The sequence below is a fragment of the Melospiza georgiana genome, chromosome 1, assembly GCF_028018845.1.
Source record: "Melospiza georgiana isolate bMelGeo1 chromosome 1, bMelGeo1.pri, whole genome shotgun sequence".
In the NCBI taxonomy this organism is placed as follows: Eukaryota; Metazoa; Chordata; class Aves; order Passeriformes; family Passerellidae; genus Melospiza; species Melospiza georgiana.
In genome coordinates this window covers 152818291-152830806 of record NC_080430.1, presented here as the reverse complement: position 1 = coordinate 152830806, position 12516 = coordinate 152818291, and the positions used below count along the sequence as shown (strand labels likewise).

At 46.1% G+C, this 12516-nt stretch overlaps 4 non-coding genes across 4 annotated transcripts; all 4 read right to left on the bottom strand.

The window, feature by feature from the left end:
* Window positions 1-330: 330 nt before the first annotated feature.
* Window positions 331-403, bottom strand: TRNAF-GAA (transfer RNA phenylalanine (anticodon GAA)). Its single transcript has one exon. It is a non-coding gene; the product is annotated as a tRNA-Phe (tRNA).
* A 960-nt stretch (window positions 404-1363) lies between these two features.
* TRNAF-GAA (transfer RNA phenylalanine (anticodon GAA)) lies at window positions 1364-1436 on the bottom strand. The gene has a single exon. It is a non-coding gene; the product is annotated as a tRNA-Phe (tRNA).
* Window positions 1437-2395: 959 nt separating this feature from the next.
* On the bottom strand, window positions 2396-2468 carry TRNAF-GAA (transfer RNA phenylalanine (anticodon GAA)). The gene has a single exon. It is a non-coding gene; the product is annotated as a tRNA-Phe (tRNA).
* A 1058-nt stretch (window positions 2469-3526) lies between these two features.
* TRNAF-GAA (transfer RNA phenylalanine (anticodon GAA)) lies at window positions 3527-3599 on the bottom strand. Its single transcript has one exon. It is a non-coding gene; the product is annotated as a tRNA-Phe (tRNA).
* Window positions 3600-12516: the final 8917 nt, after the last annotated feature.

The following is a 12516-nucleotide window of genomic DNA, read 5'->3' as shown; positions in this document are numbered from 1 at the left end:
TTCTCCCACGGAACAGGAATAAGAAAGGGACAAAAGGAGCAAACACAAAGCAGAGTTACTCAGTTTGGTGGGGTGTCTGCACATTGAACACCATCATTTGACAAGAGTCAGGATAAAAACATGAAATGGTCAGGAAAAAGTAGAAAACTTAATCAGAGAATCATACAGTACCCTGTGCTGGAACGACCCACAAGGATAAAACCAGAGAACCATTAAGATTGCAGAAGATTTCCAAGATAGAGTCCAAGCTTGGACTCATCAACTAAGCAAGATGCCTGATTGCCATGTCCAGTCATTGTCCAGGACCATTGATTCCAACTGCTAAAACCCTGCTGAAGCCCAGGATTGAACCAGGGACCTTTAGATCTTCAGTCTAACACTCTCCCAGCTGAGCTACTTCAGCCCTGATAACAACAATATTTTTCCCTATAAACAACAGGTAAACACACTGGAGCCCTTCCGCTCAGAAAATACAAATTTTAGGGAGAGGGGTTGCTTCAAAGTCAGTTGTGACTGATGCTAAAAAGCACTTTCAAGGATAAGGGGTTTTTCTTATTTCCCCAAACCCAGTTTTGATTTCCTGCTTGGCCATACACCAAAGGTGGGTCAACCTTTCTGCTTCTTCTCAGGGCAGTCCATGCCACAGGACTGGGAACAGGCAGTGGAAGGAACAAAAATCCCTTTACACCACAATTTTTGGTAAAATACTTGAATTGTAAAACCCTGTCCCTCTTTCATGGGCTCAGACTGGTTGAGGTCCAAATATTCCCAAATCCTGGAATTCCCAAATTCTGGAAATTCCTGATCCCAAATATTCCCAAAGTTCCCAAATCTCAGAATTTCTGAATTCCAAAATTCCCCAAATCCCAGAATTCCCCATCCCAAATATTCCCAAAAATTCCCAAATCCTGGAATTCCCCAATCCCAGAATTCCCCCAAATTCCCCAATCCCAGAATTCCTGATCTCAAATATTCCCAGGAATTCCAAAATCACAGAATGTCCCATCCAAAATATTCCCAAAATTCCCCAAACCAAGAATTCCCAAATTCTGGAAGTCCTGATCCAAAATATTCTCAAACTTCCTCCATGAAGTCCCTGCTCCAAAGCCCTGCTCAAGCAGGACCTACAGCAGCCCCTTGCCCAGCACCACCTCCAGATGGGAATATGTCAGAGAAGGGGAGCTCCACACTCTCTCAAGGCCGCTGGGCCCAGTTTCTCCTCCTTTCCCCACAGCTGAGATGCTCCTGTGCCCTCCAGTGGCTCCCAGTGCTGCTGGCCCTGGGCTGGGCTCTGTCCTGGGGGTCCAGGTCTCTCCTGCAGTGCAGAGCCCAGGCCTGGGCACCCAAAAGGGCAGGAAAAGTCTGCTGAAGCCCGGGATTGAACCAGGGACCTTTAGATCTTCAGTCTAACGCTCTCCCAGCTGAGCTACTTCAGCCCTGATAACAACAATATTTTTCCCTGTAAACAACAGGTAAACACACTGGAGACCTTCCGCTCAGAAAATACAAATTTTAGGGAGAGGGGTTGCTTCAAAGTCAGTTGTGATTGATGCTAAAAAGCACTTTCAAGGATAAGGGGTTTTTCTTATTTCCCCAAACCCAGTTTTGATTTCCTGCTTGGCCATACACCAAAGGTGGGTCAACCTTTCTGCTTCTTCTCAGGGCAGTCCATGCCACAGGACTGGGAACAGGCAGTGGAAGGAACAAAAATCCCTTTACATCACAATTTTTTGGTAAAATACTTGAATTGTAAAACCCTGTCCCTCTTTCACAGGCTCAGACTGGTTGAGGTCCAAATATTCCCAAATCCTGGAATTCCCAAATTCTGGAATTCCTGATCCCAAATATTCCCAAAGTTCCCAAATCTCAGAATTTCTGAATTCCAAAATTCCCCAAAGCCCAGAATTCCCCATCCCAAATATTCCTAAAATTCCCAAATCCTGGAATTCCCCAATCCCAGAATTCCCCAAAATTCCCCAATCCCAGAATTCCTGATCTCAAATATTCCCAGTAATTCCAAAATCACAGAATGTCCCATCCAAAATATTCCCAAAATTCCCCAAACCAAGAATTCCCCAATTCTGGAAGTCCTGATCCAAAATATTCTCAAACTTCCTCCATGAAGTCCCTGCTCCAAAGCCCTGCTCAAGCAGGACCTACAGCAGCCCCTTGCCCAGCACCACCTCCAGATGGGAATATGTCAGAGAAGGGGAGCTCCACACTCTCTCAAGGCCGCTGGGCCCAGTTTCTCCTCCTTTCCCCACAGCTGAGATGCTCCTGTGCCCTCCAGTGGCTCCCAGTGCTGCTGGCCCTGGGCTGGGCTCTGTCCTGGGGGTCCAGGTCTCTCCTGCAGTGCAGAGCCCAGGCCTGGGCACCCAAAAGGGCAGGAAAAGTCTGCTGAAGCCCGGGATTGAACCAGGGACCTTTAGATCTTCAGTCTAACGCTCTCCCAGCTGAGCTACTTCAGCCCTGATAACAACAATATTTTTCCCTGTAAACAACAGGTAAACACACTGGAGACCTTCCGCTCAGAAAATACAAATTTTAGGGAGAGGGGTTGCTTCAAAGTCAGTTGTGATTGATGCTAAAAGTCACTTTCAAGGATAAGGGGTTTTTCCTATTTCCCCAAACCCAGTTTTGATTTCCTGCTTGGCCATACACCAAAGGTGGGTCAACCTTTCTGCTTCTTCTCAGGGCAGTCCATGCCACAGGACTGGGAACAGGCAGTGGAAGGAACAAAAATCCCTTTACACCACAATTTTTGGTAAAATACTTGAATTGTAAAACCCTGTCCCTCTTCCACAGGCTCAGACTGGTTGAGGTCCAAATATTCCCAAATCCCAGAATTCCCACATCCCAGAATATTCCAATCCCAAAATTCTCAAACCTGGAATTCCTCAATCCCAAAATTCCCAAAATATTCCCAGAATTCTCAAATCCCAGAACTTTCCATCCTAAATAGTCCCAAAATTCCCCAAAATCCCAAAATTCCCCAATCCCAGAATTTCTGATTCCCAAAATTCCCCAATCCCAGAATTCCCCAGCCCAAAAATTCCCAGAATTCCTAAATCCCAGAATTCCACATCCCAAATATTCTCAAAATTCCCCAATCCCAGAAATTACGATCCCAAATATTCCTGGGAATCACCAAATCCCAGAATTTCCCATCCAAAATATCCCAAAAATTCCCCAAATCCCGGAATTCCTGATCCAAAATATTCCCAAAATTCCTCCATGAGATACCTGCTCCAAAGCCCTGCTCAAGCAGAACCTACAGCAGCCCCTTGCCCAGGACCATTTCCAGGTCCCCATATTCCCACTTGGGAATATGCCAGAGAAGGGGAGCTCCACACTCTCTCAAGGCCGCTGGGCCCAGTTTCTCCTCCTTTCCCCACAGCTGAGATGCTCCTGTGCCCTCCAGTGGCTCCCAGTGCTGCTGGCCCTGGGCTGGGCTCTGTCCTGGGTGTGCAGGTGTCTCCTGCAGTGCAGAGCCCAGGCCTGGGCACCCAAAAGTGCAGGAAAAGTCTGCTGAAGCCCGGGATTGAACCAGGGACCATTAGATCTTCAGTCTAACGCTCTCCCAGCTGAGCTACTTCAGCCCTGCTAGGGGGTCAAAGTGTCCCAAAACTTATTTGAACATGATGGGATTTCAGACTTCTACCACTCAAGCTGGCTCAGTGGACACTTGACTATTTTTGATATATAAACACCTGGCCTAAACATCAACTTTCAGACCCCAGAAAGATCAACAATTATCAAAGGTCTTCAAATCAGAATGGCTGGATTGGATAAACACCCAAGACTGGAATTATTCTTACAGCCATATCTGCATAAAGCACCCAAACCGATTTTCATGGACACATGGAATGGTTTGGGATAGAGAGGATTTGAAAGGACCAGTTCTACCTCCTGCCACAGGATTGGATACCTTCCACTATTCCAGGGTGCTCCAAACCCCATCCAGCCTGGCCTTGGACACTTCCAGGGATGGGGCAGCCACAGCTTCTCTGGGAAACCCGTGCCAGGGCCTCACCACCCTCACAGGGAAGAATTTCTTCCTAATATTCAGTCCAACCCTACCCTGTGTCAATTTAAAGCCATTCCTTGTTGTGGTGTTTTGAACCCCAGGATGAGGTGAGAGATGAGAATTTTACTCCAAGTTCTCAGAAGGCTGATTTAATATTTTATGATATTATATTAAAAGAAAATTATATACTAAACTATACTAAAGAAAGAGAAAGTAGAAAGTATGCATCAGAAGGCTAAAACAAGAATGAATAATAAAAACCTGTGACTGACCAGAGTCCTGACACAGCTGGATTGGGATTGGTCATTTAATTAAAACAATTCACATGCTGAATAAACAATTCTCCAAATCACATTCCAAAGCAACAAGGAAGAAGCTGAAGCCTCCCAGCCTCCCAAGAAAAGAAAACCCAGCGAAGGGATTTTTCATAAAATATCACAGTGACAATTCTCCCTTTTCCTGTCCCTCCATCCCTCCGTCCCAAGTCCCTCTCCAGCTCTCCTGGAGCCACTTTAGGCACTGGAAGGGGCCCTGAGGTCTCCCTGGAGCCTTCCTTTCTCCAGGCTGGACTTTTCCAGCTCTCCCAGCCTGGCTCCAGAGCAGAGGAGCTCCAGCATTTGGAACTCAATGGCCTCCTTTGAATTCACTCCACATCCTTTTGAAGTTGGAGGCTCCAGAGTTTTCTCAGAGGCTGAGCTAATCTCTCACTCCACAGAGCTGCCATCATCCCTGTCCTGATGGCTCCCAGTGGGTGACAAGGATCCATCTGCAGGTTCTCCCTAGGAAAGGGAAGATGTGGATGCCTGTCTCACTTGCACTTGGCCTTTCCAGCTGTCCCACTTTTGCTTCAGCAGCTTTTTCCTTGTCAAGGAAAGTGGCTTCCCACCAGCTTTCCTCAGACAGGAAGAAACGATCCCAACATGGAAACTGTGTGGTATTTGACAGCCCACTCTTCCTCACTGGAAATACAGAAGCTTCAGCTGGGCACAGAATTCCTGCGGAAAGCTGAGCTGCGCTGCCACTTTGCAAATGCTCAGCAGTGTTGGTGGAAAGGAAGAAGTGAAGGATCTGATAAAGAACAGGCCTTGATAGAAGTGCTACATTGCAGTTAAATTAGAAGTTTGAGGAGCTGACTCACTGGGAACTTGGGTTTTTCAGCTGGTGGAACACCAGAACTGGAAGTCTGTGGGCAAAGTCATCAGAAGTCAGACTTGTGGAGCCAGTTTGACAAGTCACATGGAAGATCACACTTTTCTGTATTGAAGAGGAAGAAATTAAAGCTGTTGTTCCAGCTCAATTCAGACCTCAGGGCTGGAGCTCTGTAGGGAGAGAATGAAGTGGAAGGAGTGAAATACTGGGATATCTCCTGTTGTCCTCTCTCCACTGTGCCATTCCCCCTGAAAAAAAAAAGCAAACTTTTGTGTCATTCACTTCTTGATTACTCTTTGGTGTGTTATATTGGTGCCTTCATCCCATGAAAAATGTGAAAAAAAGCCCTTAATAAAGTACCTTCTGCACAGGGAATTGCTGTGTAAACCCTATTTATCCAATCAACAACAACAAAAAAAAAAAAAGAGTAAAGGGAAGGATATTACAGGACCTAAAGAAAGAAATGGCATTTTAGAATCTAGAGAGAAATCATTATGGGTTGGTGGCTTATTGATTCTTCTGATGCAGGAACTGAAGGTTATCATTGGAAAAGAGCAAGTTCCAAGCTTGCAACAAAGAAAAAGAAGACATTTCCTCACACAGTGTCTGGTTATCTGTGCAAATCCCTGCTATTATAGATCCCCAAACTGTAAAAATATTTAAAAGATGACCAGGAAGATTTATGGAGGGGAAAAAAAAACCTCTGCAAAGAGCATAAAAATATGGAACTTCCCACTTTGGTTCATGCAGGGCCTGAGCCACAAATCTCTGGAGATCAGCAGAGCATCTGGTGATATAACACCCTGCTGGTTTTCCTTTTTTAGGCACTAACTCATGGAAAATGTTGCAGGCTGGGTTTGGAGCTGGATGTTCTTCTGTACATCTCCTCTGGCACCTCCTTGTCCTCATGCTCCGGCTTCTGGAGGCACCAGGATGGTGTCAGCCTGTGAAACCCTGCTGGCACCTTGTGCAGAGCCGTGCTGGAGGTGTCATTTCATGCCACCAGCCAAGTGTTTAATCACCGCTCCCACGCGGGTGGCTCAGGCTCTGGCCATGACAAACAGATGACAGGCCATCCCTCTGCCCCTGCTTCCCCTCCTCCCTTTTTTCCCAGTTTTCCTACCACTCCAGTCTGATCTGCCTGTGCTTTCTCAAATATCCATCTGCCATCAGGCAGAAGAAGCTTTCAAAGGTTGTGGAATTACATCCATAATTACATTTCCAGTGGGAAAGCCAAATGTCCTGGGCTGCATCCAAAGAACTGCAGGCAGCAAGTGAGGAAGAGGATTTTGTCCCTCTGTTCCAGCCTGGAGAGAACCCACCTGGAATGTTGCATCCAGCACATAAAGGACATGGAGATGTTGGAGGAGTCCAGAAGAGGCACCAAGGTGATGAGAGGGATGGAGCAGCTCTGCTGTGAGGAGAAAAATGACAGAATTGGGAATGTTCAGCCTGGAGAAGAGGAGACTTTGGGGTGACCTGATTGTGGCCTTCCAGTACCTGACAGGAGCCCAAAAAAAAGATGGAGAGAGACAATTTACAAGGGATGGAGTGGCAGGAAAATAGAGAATGGGACTAAGATGAGGAAGAGTAAATTTAGATTAGAGATTAGGAAGAAATTCTTCCTGTGAGGGTGGTGAGGCCCTGGCACAGTTTGCTCAGAGAAGCTGTGGCTGCTCCATCCCTGGAAGTGTTCCAGGCCAGGTTGGATGGGGCTTGGAGCAACCTGGGATAGTGGAAGGTGTCCCTGCCCAGGCAGGAGAATGGAAGTAGATGATCCTTAAGTCCTTTCCAACTCATTTCCGAGCCATTCTGTGATTCCATGATTTGCTGAGAGTTACCACCAAATTATCCCAACCTTCCTATCCCTCCCTGTCCAGAGCCATGCTGGCCTTTGTGTTCCAGTCTGGATTCACCACCTCTTGTGCAATTCACTCTTTTTTAGCTTGGGCAAGGGCATCACCCAGAAGGAGGCACAGAGAGGTGACCTTTTTCACCCAACCCAGCACATCAAATTTGTCACCCATGTTAGTTTTTCCTGCAGACATCCTGGCACCAAGTTCTGCCTCGATGGATTTTTGTTGCATTTCCTCGCTCTTTCCTCAACTCTGTACCAGGGGAGTGACATCCAGCTGCAGGGTTGGGATGTGATTGCTTTTCACTCCCTGACTTGGCTCTGATGTGTCATAAAAAACACATGTTCTTCCTTCAGGCTTCTTGAAATTTTTCTGTCTCATTACACCAAGAGGGCTCTTGGTTTACTTGAAAATCATTTTTAGTGATTATCTCTATTTTGCTGTCACTATTTTCTCTTTCTGCTCTCTCTCTCCCCAGACTTTTATGAAAATGATCTCATTAGGAAACATGGAACTCCTGTTTCTGAGAAAGGTTTCTTGAGGTTTGTAAAGGTCTCTCAGCAGGAAGTTTGCTCAGCTCCATTTTCTCCTCTGGTTGAACAGACCCCCAAGTGAGCCCATTAGGGGAAAAATGGACTGCTTGAAAATAAAACTGTACAAAACACGCAACAGCAGCAGCACCTCTGAAATGTAAGGCTGTGATAAGCAACAAACCATATTTGCAAAACTCTTCTTTGATGGCAGTTTAATATGTTAGGGAAAGAAAGAGATAATGGCCCAAAGGGCACTGGGGTGCTTCCCACCACAATGGCTGTGAGGGGATGGAAGATGAGGCCTGTGATAACATCATTGTTATGCTGGAGACACAAATGCAGCTTTGAAAAACAGAGTTAATGAAGCCCAGCTGCCAAACTCTGCCTGTCACACAGCCATTTCCTCTCCCTCCTGAAGTCTGATGTCTAAAAGATGCTGAGATTGTCAGTCCATCATTCAGGGGGAGTAGCATTAGGGGTTCTTTAATTTTTATTTTTTTTTAAGTTAGGAATTCAGGCTATGAATAACAGCTCTGATCTCCTGAGGTGCAGTATCCCTGTGCTGTAAACACAGAGCTTGGATGGAGGAATGCAGAAATAATCTGGGCCTGGGTAAGTATTTGCAATCTGCCCTGTCGTGAAATAACCACAAACTCACTGCTAGGGAGGCCCAGTGAGAACAAAACCCAGACCTGGAATTTAAGTTGCCACCAAATTTAACCCCCTTTTTTTTCTGAGAAAAACCATGTTTTAGTGTTTTGTAGTTCTCAAAGTGAGAGACTGTGAAGGTGTTCACAGGGGTTCTTGGATGAGGGAAGAGACGAGCATCTGACTCTATGCTTCAGAAGGCTTGATTTATTATTTTATGATATATATATTACATTAAACTATACTAAAAGAATAGAAGAAAAGGTTTCATCAGAAGGCTAGCTAAGAATAGAAAAGAAAGGAATGATAACAAAAGTTTGTGGCTCAGGCTCTGTGTCCAAGCCAGCTGGGCTGTGATTGGCCATTAATTGCAAACAACCACATGAGACCAATCACAGATCCACCTATTGCATTCCACAGCAGCAGATAATCATTGTTTACATTTTGTTCCTGAGGCCTCCCAGCTTCTCAGGAGGAAAAATCCTAAGGAAAGGATTTTTCATAAAAGTTGTCTGCGACAAGAGACCTGAGAGCTCTTAGAACCCTCCAATGGTTTGGGTTGCAAGGGACCTTAAAAATCATCTCATTCCCATCTCCCTGCCATGGATCTTCCACTATCCCAGCTTGCTTCAAGCCCTGCCCAACCTGGCCTTGAACACTTCCAGGGATGGGCAGCCACAGCTTCTCTGGGCAGCATCTTGGATGCATTTCACTCGGACTGGAAGAGAAAATTTGGGAAAGCAGAGGTCTGTGCTCACCAAATCATAGTTTCAGACAAAGGAACACATTTAAGGCAGAACTTTCTGAGCTGGATGAGGGTACCTGAGCTCTGTGTGGAAAAGAGAGGGCAATGTCCATGTCCATGGTTGTGTCCTGCATGGACACAGCTGACCAGGCAGCAGGAGAAACCTTGTCTGAAAATCTTGGAGCAAGCACTGGGAGACACAAGCCTTGTCCTAAATTTGTTTTGTGCCAGCTCCTGAATATTGCAATGCTGCAGTTCAGCACAAGCCCTGCTGCTTTCCCCAGCCTTAATAACACTGGCAGATCCTGCTCTGCCCCCACAAACTCTCAGTGCCTCTGCCTTCCCCACATCTTCCTTCCAATATGGATCACCCACTGCCATGTCAACCCAGCAAAACTTCATTTTCAGCAGAATAAACCAAACACATTTGGGAATCACTTATTTAATGACTAATAGACCAGAGGAATGAATAAGGTGCTAAAAAGACAGAAGAGCAGCACCAAGGAAATATTTGTAAAAAATAACAGGTGTTTTAAAGTGTGTAGGGGTGTGTTAATATATTTATAAGATATTAATACACAAACCAGGTGGCCCTGAACCTCATTAGGGAACCAATTGTTCTTGCCAAACATTCTTTGGTGAGGTTCCCTGAGAGATTTCCCAGAAACTCCTAAAATTAATAGTAAACAACCATTCTTGGGGGCTAGGAGATATTTTCTGCCTCTGGTTAACAACCCAGCCTCCTTCTGAAGTTTTTTCATTGTTTTGCAAAACATCCAGAAGGTACAGGACAAAAAAAATAGTGGAAGAAAAGGGGAGGGGGGGGGGAAGATTAATATAAACAGAATGTACAAATAATGGGCTTCACATTGAAAAGCACAGAATGATTGCTTGGACAGTGATTGTGTCTTGATGTATAAACGGGTTTGTTACTTAACTCTGGTGATTCATGCTTCAGGCACAGGGATGAGGCAGCTGCCAAATTTCATGCTGGGAAGGAATTTTCACTCCCAGAACAGATTGGCAGGGAATTTGTGAAGATTAAAGGTCAGTCAACAGGACCAGGTGTTGCCAAGATGAACATGTGGGCAAGAGGGGGAACATCACAGAGGCCAACAAGGCCGTGTTTTGTCTCATGGTACTAAGTATCCCCCAAAAATCAGTGCACAACACTTTATCCCTTTCTCCCACACCTCCACCAGACCTGCAATCCACAAAGGAATTACTTTATTGGGCACTCTCTAGTCTGTAATGGATGAATCCTGGAGCAACATAAAATATTCTCAACACTTATTTCAACTGTGTTTCTAAATAAAGCTGGGCTCAAGGTACATGAGATTTAGTTGTTGGGTTTTTGAGGTAGGGAGGGTTTTTATTTTTTCCCTTTTGTCTTTAAAGATTGTCTAAAGAATATGTTCCAGCTGTCTGGAAGGAAAGAACTAGAAAGGAAAAGAGAACAAAGGGAAACCAGTGGAGATATTTAATTGAAATAATTTTAGCTCCTCTAAATGTCACAGGCAATCTTGTACAAGTACTTAGGGAGAGAAGAGGAGCAAGAAAGTTCTGGTCATTCAGGGCCCAAATTAAGGAGAGGGGGGTGTCCTTTCAGAAATCAGGCAGGACTGTACCTGGAAGCTCTGGGGTAATTGCTTTTTGAGCCTCAGGGGTCTCCCCTAAACCCACAAGACTTCAGTGCAAACCACAAATTCATCCAGACCCAACAGCCTGAGGGGAAACCCTCTGTTTTTGGGGCTGAGAAAGGAAATAAGGTGCTCTTAGGGGTGCTCAGCCTGGGTGTGGTCAGTTCAGGTCCTTTCTTGGTCTGGACTTCTGTGCCTTAGGTGAACACTTATGGGTCAGAGCAAGGCTTGGTCACTCCTGGTGGCATCTCTGTGTGTTCTGTGTGACCAAATGTGCACAGTCAGGGAGATGGATGTGGCAGTCATGGAGTCCCCACCCCCTGGAGAGATTTAACAGATGTGCAGATGTGGCACTTGGGGACATTGGCAGGGCTGGTTTATTGGTTGGGCTTCATGATCTTAGAGGTGTTGTCCCACGTAAACAATTCTCTGGTGTTGGCTTTCCTGCTGGGATGCATTGCCTGGGGTGTGTATTCTGAGATTTAAGACAGTCAGGTTGATACCTTGGTCTGGCCTGATGGATGTTTATTGTTATCCAAAAGGCAAAGCTCTTGCAGAGGTTGGGTAGTTGCTGATGTGGGGGTCAGAACTCTTCAGCTGTGAAGAAACCACAATTCGTGTCCCAGTTAACATAGACGTGCTCTGAATATGGTTTCCCAAAATTCCTGGGAAGGGAACCCTATCCTATGTCTGTTTTGGACAAAACCAGACTAATTTTTAATGATTTGAGGACATATTTTAGTGGTGAACACAGTGGTGGTGCTGGGTTCATAGCTGGACTTGTTGATCGTTGAATTTGATCACTGATGATCATGGGATGGTTTGGATTGGAAGGGACCTCAAAGATCATCCACTTCCACTCCCTGCCATGGACCTTCCACTATCCCAGGTTGCTCCAAGCCCCATCCAACCTGGCCTTGGACACTTCCAGGGATAGAGCAACCACTGCTTCTCTGGGCAACCTGTGCCAGTGATACAGGGATTTTCCAACAGTAACAATTCCATGATTCTATGTAAGTGACAAACATGATTTTAATACAACCTCCACCTCCTCATTCCCACTTAAACTCAAGCTTTGGGTAGAGATTTCATGTTCACTACAATTCCTGCACGACCACTGACAGAAACCTGGGAGTACCCTGGCAAGGCAAGATTGTGTCACCCTCACAGAACTTGGGGAGGGAGTTGAAGGATTTTGGAGAACCAGCAGTGGATGGGAAGGAAGGATCTTCCTGTGTGTATTGTGGAGGCCACAAAACACCAAATCTCAGGGTTTCCCCTTCTCTCACAAATTCCCAAAACATTGTTCTGACCAGCCTGGTCTAGAGAAAGGTATCGCTGCCCATGGCAGGGGGTTGGAATGGGATTATTTTTATATTATTTATTATTATTTATTTTTACATCCCAATCCAACCCCAATCCTAGGATTGCACCTAGGATTCTAGGATTGTATGATCCCTTCAGAGAGCCTTCCTAGCTCTGAGCAAAGCAGCACTGCAGGGGCTCTCTCCCCCTCCCTGATGCATCTCTAAAAGAGGAGAAAACCTGGCTCTAACCCACCCCAGAGTAGGCACCACACCTGGGGGGGAACCGTGCCCACAGCATCCTTATTTTAGCAACGCCTTGGGGCTGCTGCCGTGGCTCATTTTCACCCCCCTGGAAAGCTCACCCGGCATCTGGGTGTTGGCAGGCAGGTGGAAGAAAGGCAGGAGCGTGCGGCAGATCCCCCTGCACACAAACACACATACACACACTACTCATCCCTCCCTTTTGTCTGCCCCTCTCCCACTCCCCCGTTTCCCCCCGCATTCCCACCCACCGCCGATGCCTCATCCCGGGAATGGCTCATGGCTCTCCAGGTACCTGCAGGGATGGATGGATGGATGCTCTACCCTCGGCTTCTCCTCAAGGAACCCAT